Raw genomic sequence first — 18,606 nt, 5'->3', positions numbered from 1 at the left:
TGGACAAGTAGGGGTGAACAGAAAACCGAAAAATCCGAACCGAAACCGAATTAACCGAAAAAACCGAACCGAAATAATAACCGACGGTTTTTTTTTTTTTTTTTTTTGAAAAACCGAAATTTCGATTTCGGTTCAGTTATCCGTTTCTAAAATACCGAAAAAAACCGAACCGAACCGAAAAAACTGAACCGACTTATCAACCGAACCGAACCGATATATAACCGAACTGAACCGAACCGTATTGCTTCAGGACCCACTAGAATATTTAATTTTCTTAGCCCAACTATATGGTCCACAAGACACAAGTCTTTCTTTTTCATATATAGTGTGGCCCATTTAACTTTTAATACTATTTGACTTATTAACCTAAACATAATAACATATAACAATACAGATTCTGTATTATAGAAACATCACCAGCTACGCCTCTCAGCCATCTCATCCGTCACCCTCCCTCACCCTCTCAGCCAACACCACCAGCCGGAAGCCACCACCACCAGCCGACAGCCACTACTCAACCACCATCACCAGCCACGCCTTCGCACGCACCAGCACGCACCAAACCGTCAGTTTCAGGTTAGCCAATCTGTTGACGTTAGTCAATCTGTTAAGGTTTATTGATGATGTTAATGGCCATTATATGTTATTGTTTTGTAGGTTTACACTAATTTCCAGATTTGTATGCTTTATTTTGATTGTTAATTTCTAGATTTGTTTGCTTTTGGTTTAGAAAAAATTGTTGTTCAGTTTTATTGGCTGTCATATGTGAGTAATTTCTAGATTTGTTCAGTTTTTAGGAAAAATTGTTGTTAATTTCCAGATTTGTTTCCTTTTCATTTATATATGTGAGTAATTGTTAATATTTATTTTGTGTAAAAATAGATGGAAACTTCGTGCAGTGAGACTTCAAATATGAATAAAAAGGATGCACCGGTTATTGATGTTGATGAGGAAAACTTGAACGAACCGGTCGATAGTGAACAAACCGTGGAGAAAGAGGCGGGTGATGGTAAAAGGTCGTATGTGTGGCTACACTTTACAGAAAATAAGGAAACCGGTTATTCCAAATGTCATTATTGTAAGAAGTTTATTAGGTCGACTTCAAAATTAAATGGTACGAGTGGTATGTGGAATCATTTCAGGCTATATTATCGGACTTCTCCGCTTTACAAAAAGGTAGATAAGAAACAGTCTACATTACGTTTTAAGCCTAAAAATCCGGGGGAGGAGAAGGTTAGTTGACTACTCACACTTTTAATCAAGATCGATGTAGAAAGTCTTTTGTTCGGATGATCATAATAGATAACCTTCCATTTAGTGTGGTTGATAATCAAGGGCTTAGAGAATTTGTTTGGGAGTTGAATCCAATGTTTAAGTTTCCTTCTAGATGGACGGTTGCTAGGGATGGTTTGACAACATACGAAGAAGAAAAAAAGAAGCTAAAATGTCTTTTAAAAGGACAAACCGTATCTCTTACCACCGACACATGGACATCCGTTCAAAATTTTAATTATATGTGGCTTACCGCACATTGGATAGATGAAAATTGGGTTTGAGGAAGAGAATTCTCAACTTTTGCCAAATTTCAAATCACAAGGATGAGACCATTGGAAAGTTAGTTTATCGTTGTTTACAAGAGTTGGGGATAGATCGAATATTTTCAGTGACCGTTGATAATGCTTCATCAAATGATGGAGCAATTAGGTATTTGAAAAAAATGCTTAAGGGTCCCCATCCGGTGCTAGTTTGCAAGTATTTGCATATGAGATGTAACGCTCCTATTATAAATCTTGTAGTAAAGGATGGTTTAGAAGAACAAGTTGCTTCCATAGCTCGGATTCAAAATGCGGTAAGATATATAAGATCATCTCCTTCTAGATTTCAAAACTTCAAAGATTGTGTTGAGAAAGAAAAGATTGATAGCAAAAGAAAACCATGTCTCGATGTAGATACTCGATGGAATTCAACATTCTTAATGTTGGAAACGGCACACAAGTTTTCAAGGGCGTTTGATAGGTACTTCTTATTTCTTATTATTGTTGATAATTATATATATTATTGTTTGTTTAATACTAATATGTTATGTCTTATTTTGTTAATAGACTTGAAGAGGTAGATTTCAATTATAGATTATATTTTGATAGTGAAGTTGCGGATGGAGAAACGACTACAAAAAAACAAAAAAAAAGTGATAAAGTTTTGGGAGCATCCAACGAAAATGATTGGGAGAATGCAAGGTAATATTCTTTCTTAATTTTGTTTTTATTTTTTTTAATAATGTTATTATATATTTTGAGCTTAAAAGTGAATTATTTTAATGATTTGTTTTAATAGGCTATTTATAGAGTTTTTGAAGGTTTTTTTTAGGGTCAGACTAAATGTACCCCACCTGGTTGCTTGTCATACCCCCCTGGAAAAACCAACTTTAATATTACCCCTTGAAATTATATAATTACCAAATTAGCACAAAAACAAGGATTTCATATTTTTTTTACAAGTTGCGTTTTTTTTTTATGATTTCGATTTTAGGGTTTCGGGTTTAGGGTTTAGGTTTTCGGGTTTCCAGTTTCGGGTTTCGAGTTTCGGGTTTCGAGTTTAGGGTTTAGATTTTAGGGTTTAGGGTTCGGGTTTAGGGTTTTAGGTTTTCGAGTTTCGGGTTTCTTTTGTAAAAGATAAAGAGGTAAAATAAGGATATTGTAAATATATATACTATTAAAATAAAAAAAATTATAAATATTTACAATATTAAAACTAAAAAAATAAATTAATAGTAATACTTGATAGTTTTTAATTTGATATATGTAGTGAAGATTATTAAGTGAAAAATATATTGTAGGGACTAATATGTATATAAATAATGTTAAAGGGTAATAGTAATTTATCTAATAAGTTAAGGGGGTGTATATTTAGTAAAAATGGTGTAAGGGGGGGGTATGTTTAGCAGCACCCTTTTTTAATGTGACACAGAAGATTTCGGGGTCTAAGTATGTGACCGCAAATTTGTTATTTGTTGAGCTTTGCAAAATGAATTCAAGTATAACAAAAATGTCTTTATGTGCCGAAAAGAATGAGAGGGAAATGGGTTTGTCTATGAAGACAAAATTTGACAAGTATTTGGATAACTTGGACAATATGAATGTCTTGTTATATTTTGCACCGGTTTTAGATCCTCGAAATAAGATGAAGCATCTCGGTTTTTCTTTAAGTTTGATGTATGGTAAATATTCTTTAAGAATTGATGAAGTCAAAGATAAAGTGAAGGAAATGTTAATGGAGTTGTATCGTCATTATAAGTAAAAAATTGAGAAAACAAAAGAGCGAAAGAATACATCTTCCACAACTAGTTTGGTTGATGATAATGAAGATGATGATGATGATGATTTGGAAAAAGCTTATTTAAAGTATTTAAAGGAGCAAGGTGAACAAGGGGTTGTTGATGATAATGAGGTAGAATATATTTGCGTGATGGGACCAAAAAAGAGAGGAAGAATTTGATGTTTTAGGGTGGTGGAAGATAAATTCGGTTAAATTCCCTATTCTATCTCAAATTGCTAAGCATGTTTTGGGAATTCCAATGTCAACCGTTGCCTCGGAATTGGCTTTTAGTACCGGTGGTAGGGTCATTAATAAGTACTCAAGATTGGTTACGGTATTCACCAACGGATTTGCACGATTCAAATGTGTATGGTCAACAATTAGAGACTTTGACTGAAAAGTTGGAGAACCTAGAAATTGGTAATAATGTTTATTTTATGATGTGTTTTGATATTTTAGTTTTTACTTAAATATTAATACAATTATATGTGTTGTTTTTAGATGTTATGACCGGAAACAATACACCAAAAGGGTCTACCGTTGATGAAGATTATGAAGATGATGAAGATTGGGAGTAACTTTGAAGATGAAGAATATGAAGAAAATGAAGAATAAAGATTGGAACTAAACTTTTAGTGTTTTTTTTTTGTTAAGAACTTTGTTAAATTTAAACTCTAGTACTCTTTCAAGTTTGTAATCATTTGGTTCCACGTAACAAATGCCTATTTTTGTGTTTTGAATCTAATATGCATTTTCATTATTTTGAATTTTTTTTGTAATGTCAAAAAAAAATTCAGAAAAAAAAATCCGAATATAACCGAACCGAAACCGAAAAGATCGGTTTGTATATTTGAAAAAACCGACTTTTCAGTTTCGGTTTCGGTTTCAACTAAAAACCGAACCAAACCGTACCGTGCACGGCCCTATGGACAAGTTTTTTTAGTTGCTCCCACTCATCTTGAGGTAGGTACATTAATCCACTTGGTTTTTGATGAAAATAATTGTATAAAGATTTCATCACATTTTGATGTTTCCATTAACCCATATATGGATTTTATTGACTTAAAGACTAAATGTTCTTTGACCTTCAGTTTATAACGTTTAGGTTGTTTTATGAACATATAAATATATAAGCCGATTGTTAGGGAAAATTATTATAATGTTAATCTAATATAGCTCTTAACTATTATAAGCTACTAAAACAATAATGATACTTAAAGAAATCTTTTGTAATATAGGTAAGAAGATTCTTTGATCATTGGTTTTTCCTTGAATATAACCTTTAACAATAAATCGTGCTTCTTAATGTCTTATCTCTTTTTTATTGGGATTTAGTTTAGTTATAAACACTCTTAGGTGATTCAACCAAATCTCAAATGTTATTCTGACTTATGGAGTCAATTTTGCTAATAATAGTTTTATTCCATTCAGAAGATTGATTGATTTAATGATTTAATTAGAAGGGGTAGGATCATTAAACTTTCCAACATCCATTTTAACTTTAGTTAGGGAGATTACATAATCATCAATGTTAGTAGGTTTTAAAACCTAGATGGCCTTCTAAGTTGATTATTGGGTAATTTTAAAAGTCTCAGTTTTATGGATTAGCTCTTAGTTAAGTTGCTATCATTTTCAGGATTCTAGGTGTGTGAGAGTTGGTGGAGTATGGTGTACAAGAGGTGTAACTGGAGTTAAATTTGGAGTAAAATTCAATGACTCTCTTCCCCCCGTCTCCTATACTTTTAACAAGTCATATAAGGACTTTTACTACTCTCACTGACCTTAGAAGCCTTTAGAAAAATTTGCATGCTTAGGGTCAATATTTAAAGACCAATAGATTCTAATAGAGAAACAAGTTAATGATGTAAGTCGTCGTAGTTTCTCTTGTGAGGATTATTTTAGTAAGAAATCAGAGTATGCCCACATTTAAGAAACAATGAAACTTTTGTAAGTGCTGTAGTAAATTCTAAAGAGATAAGTTTTGATGGAATACTGTTGTGATGGAGCAGTGTCTTGTACAAGAGGTGTAATTAAGATAATATCAAGTTTTCACTCCCCTACCTCTTGCAAATATTGTAATTTGTGATTGAGACACTTAAGGCTCCCATTGATTTTTAATATCTCTAGAAAAACTACAAGAGAAGTTTCAATGATGTACGTGATGTGGGAATCTGTCATATATATGTTAGACTTGATGTGATTTCATTAACGTCCAGATGTCATAATAAACTTAGGGCATATTTAGAAGAAATCATAATAAGTATAAATGAATAGATCTCTTTAAGATCGTGGACCATAGAAGACAGATTAGATACAAGTAAATAGCCTTTTAAATGATAAAAGAATTATGTCTAAATATCATGTTTGAATAAGTTCAACGAATGTCAGTGAAATTTAACTTATGGTGGACTCATACTTATTCCTTAAGCCAAGTAATGTTTATGACATTTAACGCATGATTAAAATCACTAAGAATGAGATTAGATGAAAAAATCACCTTCATCAACCATGTCATGATTTCTCATGAAATTTGGTTTTAATGAATGAATTTTATAAGTCTCATTTGTCTTTTGTTAAATTCTTATTGCATAATAACAAAAGTTGTGAAAGCATGCAGTACCATCTAATTCTATTTTATAAATGTTTCAATCCAGATATTGATAACAAATAATATGAGATTTTAAGGTAAGAGTGACTATATATTGGCTATGCAAACCTCACAACTGTCATAATGTAACTTAAGTATTGATACTAAATTCTGATTAATCTCTAGAATATTTAAGATATCATAAAGCGTAACTAAAAGGCAGTTTATCATGGTTCTAATAACCTTAACATTTAAATTTGTCACTAACACTCATGTTAGTTATTTGTTGATTTCGGGTAAACATATAGAAGTAGACTCAACCAATCATGTGTTAATGGCAATATTATGATTAACATACTTAAATATCATTAATATTATACAACTATCAGTTTTAGCCAGATATTCTTTTAAATTATGGATAGTTTTGTTGCGTATGCCTGATTTAATGACATATTTTTGCAATGAAACTTCTACTTATAGAACTTAAAGCTGGAATTAATACTTGTATTTTGTCTATGAACCTTAGAATTATCCTCATTAAGGTTTTAGTGGTAGTGAGTTGAATAGCATCTTATGTTCCACTGCCAGATTCTTTTCTTTTACATGTGTTGCTAATTAACATACTCAATTTCCTTTGGTATTTTTGAGTGTTATAATTGATTTTATGGCAACAAATTGTACTAGTAGAAAAGTTTAGTATGTAATGCATTATAAAAGTGTACTTATTTCCATTTGTAAGCCCTTAATTTTATGGGTCATGGTATTGTATATTATGATGTATTCAGGGATACCATTTAACCTTATAGTTAGAATATATAAGAGATACATGCATCTTAGGAGTTATTTTGATTAGTCTTAGGAAAAACTAAATGTAAAATAACTCAAATGATAGCACTTATTTAAATAAGTTCTTGATTATCATTATCATAAGAGACATTATGATTGACTCATCCTATTTGTTATGCTCAAATTTTCAATAAAATGATTGTTATTAGAAAGAGCAGTAAGATAGTCATACCATGTCTTAAGTGATAATTAAAACTCAGAAGAGCTAAATATTATTAAAACTCTTTATGATGTAAAACTTATATTATGTTTTAATATTAGAGTGGATGATTTGGATGAGATAGTTATTTATAGAAGAAAATTATAGTGAGTAATGCTATGGGATATTAAGGTAATACAGAATAAAATTTATGATCATTAAATTAATGAAGGATCATTGATGTGAGGATCACTATATTTTGAAGATGTGATATGTCTATTATTAACATCAAACTAATAGACTATAATTAAAGGTTCTACTTAAAAAAAATAAATCACTTTTGGGCAGAATTAAATTTAAGTATGTGTGCAAAACAATTGTAACACATCATCTTTGGACATAAGTGAGACAATTATTTTAATCATGCACATGCTAGTTTGCTGGATAAAAATGTAACATATCACCTTTGGGCAGAAGTGAGACATTTATGTCATGTAGGCCAAAACTAACAAAAGCTTTCAGTTAGAGTTGAATGATATGGTAAATGTAACTCATCACCTTTGGGCAGAAGTGATACATCAAAAGTTCATTCAAGTTAAGTCTTTATGTTTTGTAAAATTTTATAATATTTGAGGGTTTTCGGATAATATGGGTTATTGGTTAATAGGTTTTCGGGTATTATGAGTTTTCGGGTAAAGTAACGAGTTTTCGGAAAATTAGCGTGTTTAAGGGAAAAAGAAAGGAAAACTATTCCAAAAAAAACCCGTATAAGGCCATAAAGTTGAAAATCCGAGAACTCTAATCCAAAAATTAATATTATCCTAATTAAACTGAAAAACACAAAAATTAATAAAACTCATACAATTATTTCCGTAAACAAGTTGATCCCTAAATTGATTTCGAAAACTAAAAGGATAATAATAAAATTTGGTTCAAATCTTTTAATGATGAACTATTATTTCTATTTCTTATTTTCATGGGATTCAAATCTTTTAAGAAAATATCAAAACTTTTAATATATTCAAGATATGAAAAATTATATCCCTAAATTAACTTTAACAAATTTTAATCCAGATTTGAACCATTATAATTTTTAAAAAATTATGATGAGCACGAAGAACATCGTCGAAAATTTTAATTATTAAACATATACAAAAACTAGAATCGAAATATTTAAATATGATTTTAATAGATTTTGAAAATATTAGGGTTTATTAAATACTTTTAGTGATTTTAAACAGTTTAATATATTGTTTTTCTAATAGAACATGAAAAAAACCCGAAAAAATTAGGTTTTATCAAGTTTTAGTTCATGTCTTTTGATTCAATTCCAGATTTAGGAAAAACATGAAGAACTGATTAATCAACATCACTCTGATGCCACATGTGGATCAGTTCTTCATGTAAGTAAGAAAAACATGAATAAAAATAAACCTATGAACCTATTACATCATAGAGAGCAGTAACCGTAACAGGGTATGATGTAGTCAACATGTTTGTCATCTTGATCGAGTTCCCCTTTAGGATGTATAGTTAAGGATGATATTAGGGTTTTTGAGAGGAACCCGGTTTAGGAGAGAGGAGGCACACACAATTGTTATGTGTGTGTGTGTGTGTGATTAGGTTATGATGTTAATATTTATCTCTCTTTAAATACACCTAAGGGGAAAACCTTTATTAGTTAATTAAAGGTAATATGGCCCATCAACAATTACCAAACTAATATATATAATAAGGTATAATTAATTTTCTATGTAATAAAATTAAAATTAACCGGTTTAATTTTAATTATCTCTGTATTATTTTAATTATAACTAATAGTGAAATTAGTAGTATAAAATTTTGTTTCTTTAACTTAATACATTTAACTAAAAGGTCTTTAAATCGAAATAAAACAGAAGTTTAATTAAAAAATAATGTATAATAAACATACTTTTATTTGTTTGTTAATGTTGAAATGAAGCTCATGTTATTTTAATCAATGATTAACAAAGAGATTTATTTGGCTCGGATGTCAGCCGTGTGTTTATCAATGACTACTTATTTGAAATTAAAGAATACAAAAACAGTTATATAACAATTACTGTATGTTTTTTTCTTTCTATATATTTTATTAATATTTTTGAATATGTTACTTTTATTTAATAGCAATATTTATCCATTTGTAGTATGTTTGGATTGCTAAATGGCAATGATTTGAACATTCGCAGACCAATTCCATTAAAGTTGTTGTCATCTCTTCATGAAAAGTTTTTGAAAGCAACATCTTTCTATAATATTTGCGAGATTTACACAATAATCTTGGTAACTTGCTGGTTATATTTTTTAAAGTTTCCTATTGATCTCTTATACCCTATTGTATAAAGATTAATAATTAGTTTATTACTTTTGCCAACCGAAAAGTATCATCTTACTCGTAACATATTTGTGTTGGTTGAATATGTTGTCTATATATGATTTGTTGATATGTTTTTCCACCCGTGTGTAGCACGGGCTATACCCTAGTATATGATTATAACATTACATAAAAGTTTATCACATTCTTTAATAGCATTCCGAGTCTAAGAAATATGGGTCATAAACTAAATTAACATATGAGATGAAGAGATATAGCACATTGGAGAAAAAAATTACCTGGGTAGGAATCAATTAGGTTGCAGATCTGTTAGAAGAGTCGCTTGATTGGGGCTCTGGGAGGAAAGGAACGGCAACTGAATGAGTTGGGAGAGATGGCAGATGATGGTATATTAGGGTTCTTGGTTCTCTCTATCATTCAGCTTCAAAAACTCACTGACCAAATAAGAGGTATATTTTTCCATTCATATGCAATATTTAATTCAACCAAACACCCCTATGTCTGTGTGATTCAGATATGCCATCTGAATGGTTTCATTAGGGCGGACGGGGTGGTGCGTGATGGGGCTTCCACCAAGCGTGGTAGAACGTGGAACACCGTCATCGATCCCCCCATCACGCGTGATGGGGAAAAAGTGTGGTGGTGATCACGCTTGAAAGCTTGAAAAGTTACCGTTGGTGGGTGGGGTGGTGGGTTGGGTGGTCAAAACCATCACACCCACCCTCACAAAATTCCATCACTAGTGATGGATTTTGTTAGGGTGAGGTGACACCATGCCATTGGATGGTCAAAATGAATTCAAATTAATTAAGTAATTCATTTCACTTAGTGATTAATCACGTTTCTTTCTTCATAATTATATTTTATATTAAAGCTTGTCATTCTTGCATCCACAACAACATTATCATCATAACATATTGCCTCGCCATATTAGTGATCTTTAAAGAATGTGTTGATTTAACGCAATAATTTCAATGAACATTCTTAATTATAAATAAAAACATTTTTATTAACTTTTAAAAAAAATTAAGTTTTGTTACAATACAAATTCTTTGAATGAAGAGAGAGAAATGTTCATTGGTATGTTTATTAAAATCTGTATTAGCGTAAGTAAACTATAATGAAGAGAGAAAAATGTTCATTGGTATGTTTATTAAAATCTGTATTAGCGTAAGTAAACTATATAAACTAAGTATATGACTTTATTAGTTTCAGTTTACAAGTTATTTATGTTTTAAATATGTTAAGTTAAATTGAAAAGGTAATATTGTATTTTTGGGTTTAAAATATAAGGAAAAATAATGATAAGATTGGATACAGGAAGAAACGAAAATAAATTATATACTTAAGACAGAATTACAAAAATTGTCCTTTAATTTTTTTTACCCAATTTCAGTGGTTGCCCTTTTTCTTTAAAACTTACATATTTTGTACTTTACGTTTCCAAATGCTACACCATTTGTCATTTGGTCATAACCCAGTTAGTTTTTATCGTTAAGTCTGGTCACATGCTTTGCACGTGAGGGTAAATTGGTGATTTTACCCATTTATTAAAAAACATTTTAATAATTAAAAGAATATATATATATATATATATATATAATAAATGAAAATTTCTCTCTCTCTCTCTCTTCTCGTTCAGGCACCACCACCATCGTCTTCTCCGGCAAGCGACCAACACTGCCACCGAAACCCACCACCTAAAACTTAACAGTCATTCAATTTAACCTAGATGTAAAGACAATATATAAAAGGATACCATCACACCTGGTTATCTCATACTTGAACAAATTAACATTCACCGTAACCCTAGAACTCTCGCAGTTTTGAAGAAAAATCAACTGAAAATACTATGAACAGAAAGAAAGAAATTAAACCCAAATCTAGTATATATTGATATCAATCAAGAGTTGAAGTCGGAGTCGGACTCGCACCAGGGGGGATATTATCAGTGTCGGTGAAGAAGGTGGCCACCTTAAATCGAAGCACATTCATCGCCTTTAAGCCAAATTGAAACCCTAATCGAGGTCCATTCATCGTATTCTGGTAAAATGGAATCCTAATAGGATCTCATTTGTTTTCTTCGACCAAATCGGAAGCCTAATTGAGGTCCATTCAACCTTTTCCGGCTAAATTGAAACCTTAATCGAATACCGTTCACTGTCTTTCGGTGATCGATTAGGGCCTCGTATTCAATACTAACTATTCCAGATCTTTGATAATGTTAGCGGGGCGGCTTCATCTTTATATCAAGAGGTATGAAGTAGACCATATAGAGAAGTAGCCGGCCGCAGAGATTGTGGTTAGAGGCTGGATGGTGGTGGTGGTGGTGGTGGTTATGGGTTGGGTGGTGGTGTATGAACGGGAAAAGAGAGAGAGAGAGAGAAAGTTTGAGATAGAGAGATATTTTTTTATTTATATTATATACATATTCTTTTATTTTTAAAAATGTTTTTTTTAATAAATAGGTAAAATAACCGGTTTACCCTCATGTGCAAGGCATATAACCATACTTAACGATAGAATCTAACTGGGTTAGGGCCAAAGGACAAATCATGTAGCATTTGGAAATGTAAAGTACAAAAGATGTTAGTTTTAAAAATAAATGACAATTGCTGAAATTTGGTACAAACATATCTATGACAATTTCTGTAATTTTGTCTATACTTAAAAGACATTCTCGAGTTAAAATAAAAGAAAAGAAAGGAAAGTGTTAATTACATTATTGAGTTATATTGGAAGGAAAAGACAGGGAAAAAAATTGTAACTTTACAATTATGTCCTCATAGCAACATAGAAAAAAGAATTGAGATATGGTAAATTAGTAATATAGTAATGGACTATAAATTTTTCTTTCACGATCAGACCATATTTTGCTAGAAAGTTTTAAAGAAAAAAAGCCATTAGTTTTCTTTCTATTCTCTTTCTTTTCTTTAAAAAATACTTAAGAATGAAAAAAAAATTCTTAATCTTTCAAAACTCTTAAATAAAAACTAAAAAATGCAATGCAAAAGTAAGAGAGCGGATTGGTTCTCTCTCTCTTCCCTGTCTAATTCAAGTTTATATTATTTATCATATTTTTTGAAATTTTTTTCTATTTCGTTTTATGGAATCCCTTATAATCAAACACTCATTGTTTTAAAAAGGCAAAGCGTTATGCAACACCTTCATACCACTAAAATAAAGACTTTGATTTTATTATTATTTACCATACTAAAAGATTAATTTCTTAACACAACTTTATTAATACAAATTTAACAAGTTAAAAGTTTGTTTTTAGTTACAATCTTTAGGGGTGAGCAAATTAACCACCATAATCGTTAACCGAACCATAACCGACAGATTTTAACCAATAACAGACATAACCGATGGGTGGGTTAATTGATTTTTTGAAAACTGCCAAATACAAGTCGATTTTGGTTGAAGATAATTCTAAACCCGTCATAACCGAACTTCCCCATTTATTTGACTATGAAATGAGATATATGTACTTGTAGATGAATTAATAGCTAATGTATATCAGTATATGTATTGTTAAAAATTCCTAAACGGATTTATATGTGTTATTTACAAAATGATAAACGTATTTATAAAGTCAAACGAATTTAGAAAAACTAAAAAGAACCCACTCTTCACTTTCTCATTTTTTTTCCTATCTCTAGTACTTTTTATGTCAAATGTGGAGTTGTCCATGTTAAACTTTTTAACTTTGTCTAATTAAATTTTTTAAACTTTGTCTGATGTTATTCACTTCTCCATGTTATTCTTTGCCCAATGTTAGAATTTATATATACATTATTAGAACTATTTATATAAATAGAAATGTATTGAAAACTAAAATAAAAACTATCAAATTTCTAGTGTGGTTTATAAATCATGTTCCGTTATACATGAGTAAAGTACATAACTTTTAGGCCTAGTGACATTGTTTTGGTCACAGTTAACCGAATTATAACCGACTAGTTATAACATTCAAAACCGATTAACCGAAACCGTCCTAACGGATCGGTTATGGTTATGGTTATCAATTAACCGACATGTCGGTTATCGTTGTGAGTTTGACCCAAAAACGCTTCAAACCAACCCATGCACACCCCTAACAATCTTTGTAATTAATACCACTAAAAGTTATTAATTGCATTGATCAATTCTATATATGGCCTAAATAATGCATAATGAAATCTTTTTTGTGTGATTTTTGTCAAAATATTGTAATAAATGAATATTTATTTGTAATAATGTAATGTAAAGAGCAATCAATTCTATTATTTATTTATTTATTTTATTTATTTATGTTTAAGAATGAAAGCTCACAAACATGCTATTTAATCCTATTCATAAACTAAATATTTTGTTTCACTACGAAATTTAAACCCTCACAACTTGAAAAAGGTAAAGACCTTTACATTAATACCTCTTGACTAAAGATATTTTGATATTAATTCTAATTTACTAGCATTTATTTATTAGTTTATCTTAACATTCTTTTGCAGTGATCAATTTTTTTTTTAATGATAAACTTTATTACATAACCACAACCAAACCAATAGGAACAACAAACAAAAGCAGTAGGCTCCAACTCCTCCATCGAGCCCAATAACTGCAAACAACCCAAGTGAAGAGCATTCTTGCTCCACCTCCCAAACCAACTCACCTCTTTTTTATTTATATTTTAACCATAAACTAGATGTTAGACCCAGTCGCGTTGCGACAGGGATGTTAAGCTTATTAACGGTTGTATTCCGTAAGTCTGTATGGATGTTAAGCTCAGTAGGCTTAGTAGATGTCGTAAGACTATGTCGGAGTCGGAGTAAAGTCTTCCGAAGACTCTGCATCGGAGTAAACATATGCATAGGAGTAAAACCGTGCTTCTCTGCAAGTTACTCTTCTTAACTGGATGCCTTTCGATTTTCCAATTCAAATTTATAAACAAAGTTCAATAACAATTTAACTTGGTAAATAGCTTTAGGATGACTTTACCACAAAGAATAATACACAATTTCTACAATGTAGATTTTGTTAGATATGAAGATAATAATAAAAACAAAGTATTTTTGTTAGATATGAAAATAATAATAAAAACAAAGTATTTACAATGTATCTATTCTTCAAATCCTATTAAAGGGCCAGTTAGTGTATAATTTTGATGCCCATCTGAGTAAGCCGGAACTCGATTTGCTGGACACTTTCTAACACGTATAACTCATATGCCCATCATATCCTAAGTTAGAAGCTCGATAGATTTTGATTAACACAAACACAACTCAAATTGAGAAACCCGAGAAAAGGACCGGTAAAAGTCATCCTTTGAAACAATCTAATTTGTGAAGCTGTTCATTCGAGTCAAATATTTAAGTATGACCAACTTTCATCCCGTTTGATAAATCTTTCCCGCAGCCAACAATCGAGTAACCCCTCACTACCTGTACCAACTGTGGCAATTTTAGTCATTTGAGCCCGATAACTTGATTAACCACCAATCATATGCCATAAAATAATAGTACAATATTATTATAACTAGGGTTTAAAACCAACGCGTTGCGCGGGTTGGTGATAAAGAAAAAATAGATTAAAAATGTTAACGCCATTAAAATCATAAATGAAAAGATATACAACCGAAGTATAAAGACACTTGACATGTTACGCATTGCGGCAGGGTAAAAGCCAATTCCCGCTAAAAATGTTATATACATTCACGTTGTTAAATTACAGTATTTGTTTCATGCAACAAATGAAACATATCTGTCTGACAGTGGTATACGGTTCCTCTATGCTACTTCGATGCTGGACTTTTTCTATGTATGTGCCAAATGCCTGAATGTGTTATAATTATGCCATACTATTATTACCCATTCCTAAGCTATGCAAGCCAATACCTGCTACAAATATAACTCAAGTTTAGCTTTAGCAGAAGCATCAAATAAGTTTTTTTTTAAACAACTTAATACACACAAAGGTAAAGTTGTAATTTTGTCCACAAAGACTAATCAAATGGAAATAGGGGGCGTCATCAGTTTGGGTTGAAATGTTTTTTATGGAACCGAAAACCAAACCAAGCTAAATTTAGTATGGCTTAAACAAACCCAAAAAAAAAAAAACAAATACGAAATCGGTTCAGTTTTTAACCCAATGAAACGATTTTTTTTTTCAAAGTTTAATCTTTTTTTTTTGACCGAATGAACCAAATACAACTAATTACAAAGGAAGACTTAAATATATAAGCTATCCACAAAATGAACGCTTGAAACAGAACTTGTATTATATATAAAAAGTAAGCACGATACTTCAAAGTGTATCCAACTTGGCATCTATTCCTATTCCATTTGTACATGTTGTTCATCTAATTTGAGCCGAATAAAACTAATAAAATTCAATAATAGTTATTCGGGTCAACCGAATTGAGAATTTTGTGGAACCGAAAAGCGATTTGGTTATTACTAAAATAAACAGATACCTGAAGTTCTTTTTGTTGGTGGCGCTAAACCGTTGTTGTAGAACGTCTACCAGGATAGTGAACACTTGGTAAAGATGCCTGAACGATCACTATGGAAACCGATAGATGGTTTAGTCTATATTATAATAATAAATGCATAAATGAGTTAATTCAAGTATAATTTAGAAATCTAGCATATACCTGCTTCTTTATGTAATCTACAAAACGTGGTTGTAGTTTGGGCGGTCATTGCTGTAGTGATTGGCTCATTCTTTGTAAACGTGTGTTGTTGGAGAAATAGTTAATTGCAGCAAGAAGAAAGTTACACTACAGAATGCAAAATACCACACTATAACTTTAATGTAATGTAACAGTAAACATATATGTACTTTTCAAGCTGATGTAACAATAATCAAGTATTAAATAGGCACATAAGTGTATCCTAAATAAAACCTAGCTAAGATCATTTATGAGCAGAATTTGAAGAATCAATTGTAAGTTTGTAACCTAACATTAATAATACACGTGCTCTTCAAGCACACGTAACAGCAAGCATCAAAAGTGCATCCTAAAATAATGGCAATTTGCATACAAAGAAAACAAACAATTGAACACAGAGCTTCAATTAAGACCCACAATCTCATCAAAAACTTCCATTTATGAATACAGACATTTTATCGAACAGCTTATGAGCAGAACCAAAGTTGAATACAAACAGTTCAATTTATACATATAGACATTTGATCGAACAACTTATCAGCAGAACAAAAGGTGAACTAAAATAATGACTATGCAATAGGAAACAAACCATAAACAAAGAATTCATATAGAGCACTTCATCAATAGACATAATTGTTTATACGATTCCTAAGCGTGGGAAAGAAAATCCAAAAAAGCTTTAAGCCGAATACATAAAATATGTCTAAGATACAAACGAAATACATACCAAAGATTAGGCAAACACTGTCCACATTACCTTTAATCGGGCGTAAGAAAATAATCGGATAACCGGCTGCCTTCTATTTAAACACCAAAAGAGTTGCTAGCCCATGTTAGTCGGATGTTACCTGTAGGAATCAACATTCAAATGACAAGCCAAATATAGGGGAAAAATGATACATACCAATTACCAGAAACCTACAATTTCCGGAAAGAAAATGACGATGGAGCACGGGGAAGCTATGATGAAAAAAAAACAGCAAAAAATTAAAGTTAAAGAGAACCCACCCACATACATGTAAAGGTAGATGAAAACGTGTAAGGCTCTCATGTCAATAGAAATAGTACATCATCTAGTGCAGGAGTAACAACTCATTAAGGCACATAACCAAAGAAACAGTGAAAGTGTATCTTAATACATTGTTACTCCTAAAGCAAACTGAACTTCATCATAGCCATAGATCGATAAGTACTACGTTTTTTCACTTCAAAATTTGGTCAGAATTTAGAAGCATTTGATGAGTTCATATTGGTTTCAAACCATCATCATAGCACAATTAAATTAAAATAAATCAACGATGCAAAATGAAGGCTAAGATCTCCGTTATGGTTGCAACATATGTTGCCATTCCAAATAACAGAGTGTCAACATAGCGAAAGGCAATGTACAAACAACATAAGCAGACTAATTATAACCGCTAAAGTACAACCAAGCTTCCATATAGTACACACAAATAAAGCTTGTAAAAAAGGAGTCGCAGCGGACGACATTAGATGTGCTCAGATCGCTTGCAAACCATCATCATAGAAAAACCTTGGAACACCTTTCAACCCATAAACCAGAATCCACCACTAAAATGAGTACAATCTTATGATTTCAACCCATAATCATAGCATTGCATCGTATAGTTATATAAACAATACACAGCCGCAAATCATCATAATAACGTTGAACCATACATGTTGCAAACCACAACTGCCATACATGACCCAAAAGTCACTCGCAACATAAAAACCACAAAACTTAACCAACTTTAAGAATAACACATGAAGCACAATGTAGACTCAGATGAATCCCTTTCAAAATCTTGGTGGTGGGATAAGGCTTAGGGACCATAAGGTCCTGGGTTCGAATCCCACAAGGGGGTTTTCCCAAGATTTATTGGGTTTCCTCCTGAATTGGTGGTTGGGCATTATTGCCTAGTGGAGATGGATATGATCGCGTGGTTCTGCTGGTGACACGATGATACTCCAGTGGTCCGTGAGTGGTCCGTGAGTGATCCTAATTTGCCGTTCAAAAAAAAACCATGACATTAACAAAACATACCAGCCAATAACAACAATCGATGACACACGCAAGGGTGAAGATGAAGGTTCCGATCACAAAAACTGAAAAAACAACATATCCGATCCCAACCTTAAGCCATAAACACCCAAAAATCGCTACTACAATGAAAATAATCTCTACATTTCAGCCCCGTAATCAGAGAAACTCAAGAGACTCACCACCATCAAACACCACCGCTACCTAGGGTTTCGTAATAGAAACCGGCAACAGTAGGTTAGGTTGAAGAGGACGGTACCGGAGAAGAAAGAGATGCAAATTTAAGAACATAAACACCGTCTTACCTCCGCCTCCTAGGATTCCAAAACGGAACCGACAATTGCCACCGCCGCTACCGAAGACGAACTAAAATGGCGCCGACAACGACGGTTTACCAGCACCAATGTCTAACTTCTCCATGGACAGACAGAAAGCACGCTTGGCCGGAGTATTCGGCAGAGGTGGGTGTCAACAGGAGAGAGAACGGTGGCAGAGAAACATGAAACACTAAAACCCCCATGACTACCTGACATTCTGATGAGAGAAAGAGAAAACAAACAGTCGTGACTCAGCTACTCATGTAATACAAATTCTGTAGACAACCCTGAAAACATGTAAGGTATGATACAATCAGAATTGCAGATAGTACAACACACAATGCGTCAAG

This window comes from Bidens hawaiensis, unplaced genomic scaffold (genome assembly GCF_021521415.1).
Source record: "Bidens hawaiensis isolate Kalapana, Puna unplaced genomic scaffold, B.hawaiensis_p1.1 tig00000237_1, whole genome shotgun sequence".
Classification (NCBI taxonomy): Eukaryota; Viridiplantae; Streptophyta; class Magnoliopsida; order Asterales; family Asteraceae; genus Bidens; species Bidens hawaiensis.
The sequence above is the reverse complement of the archived record's forward strand: the minus strand, read 5'-3'. Positions refer to the sequence as shown.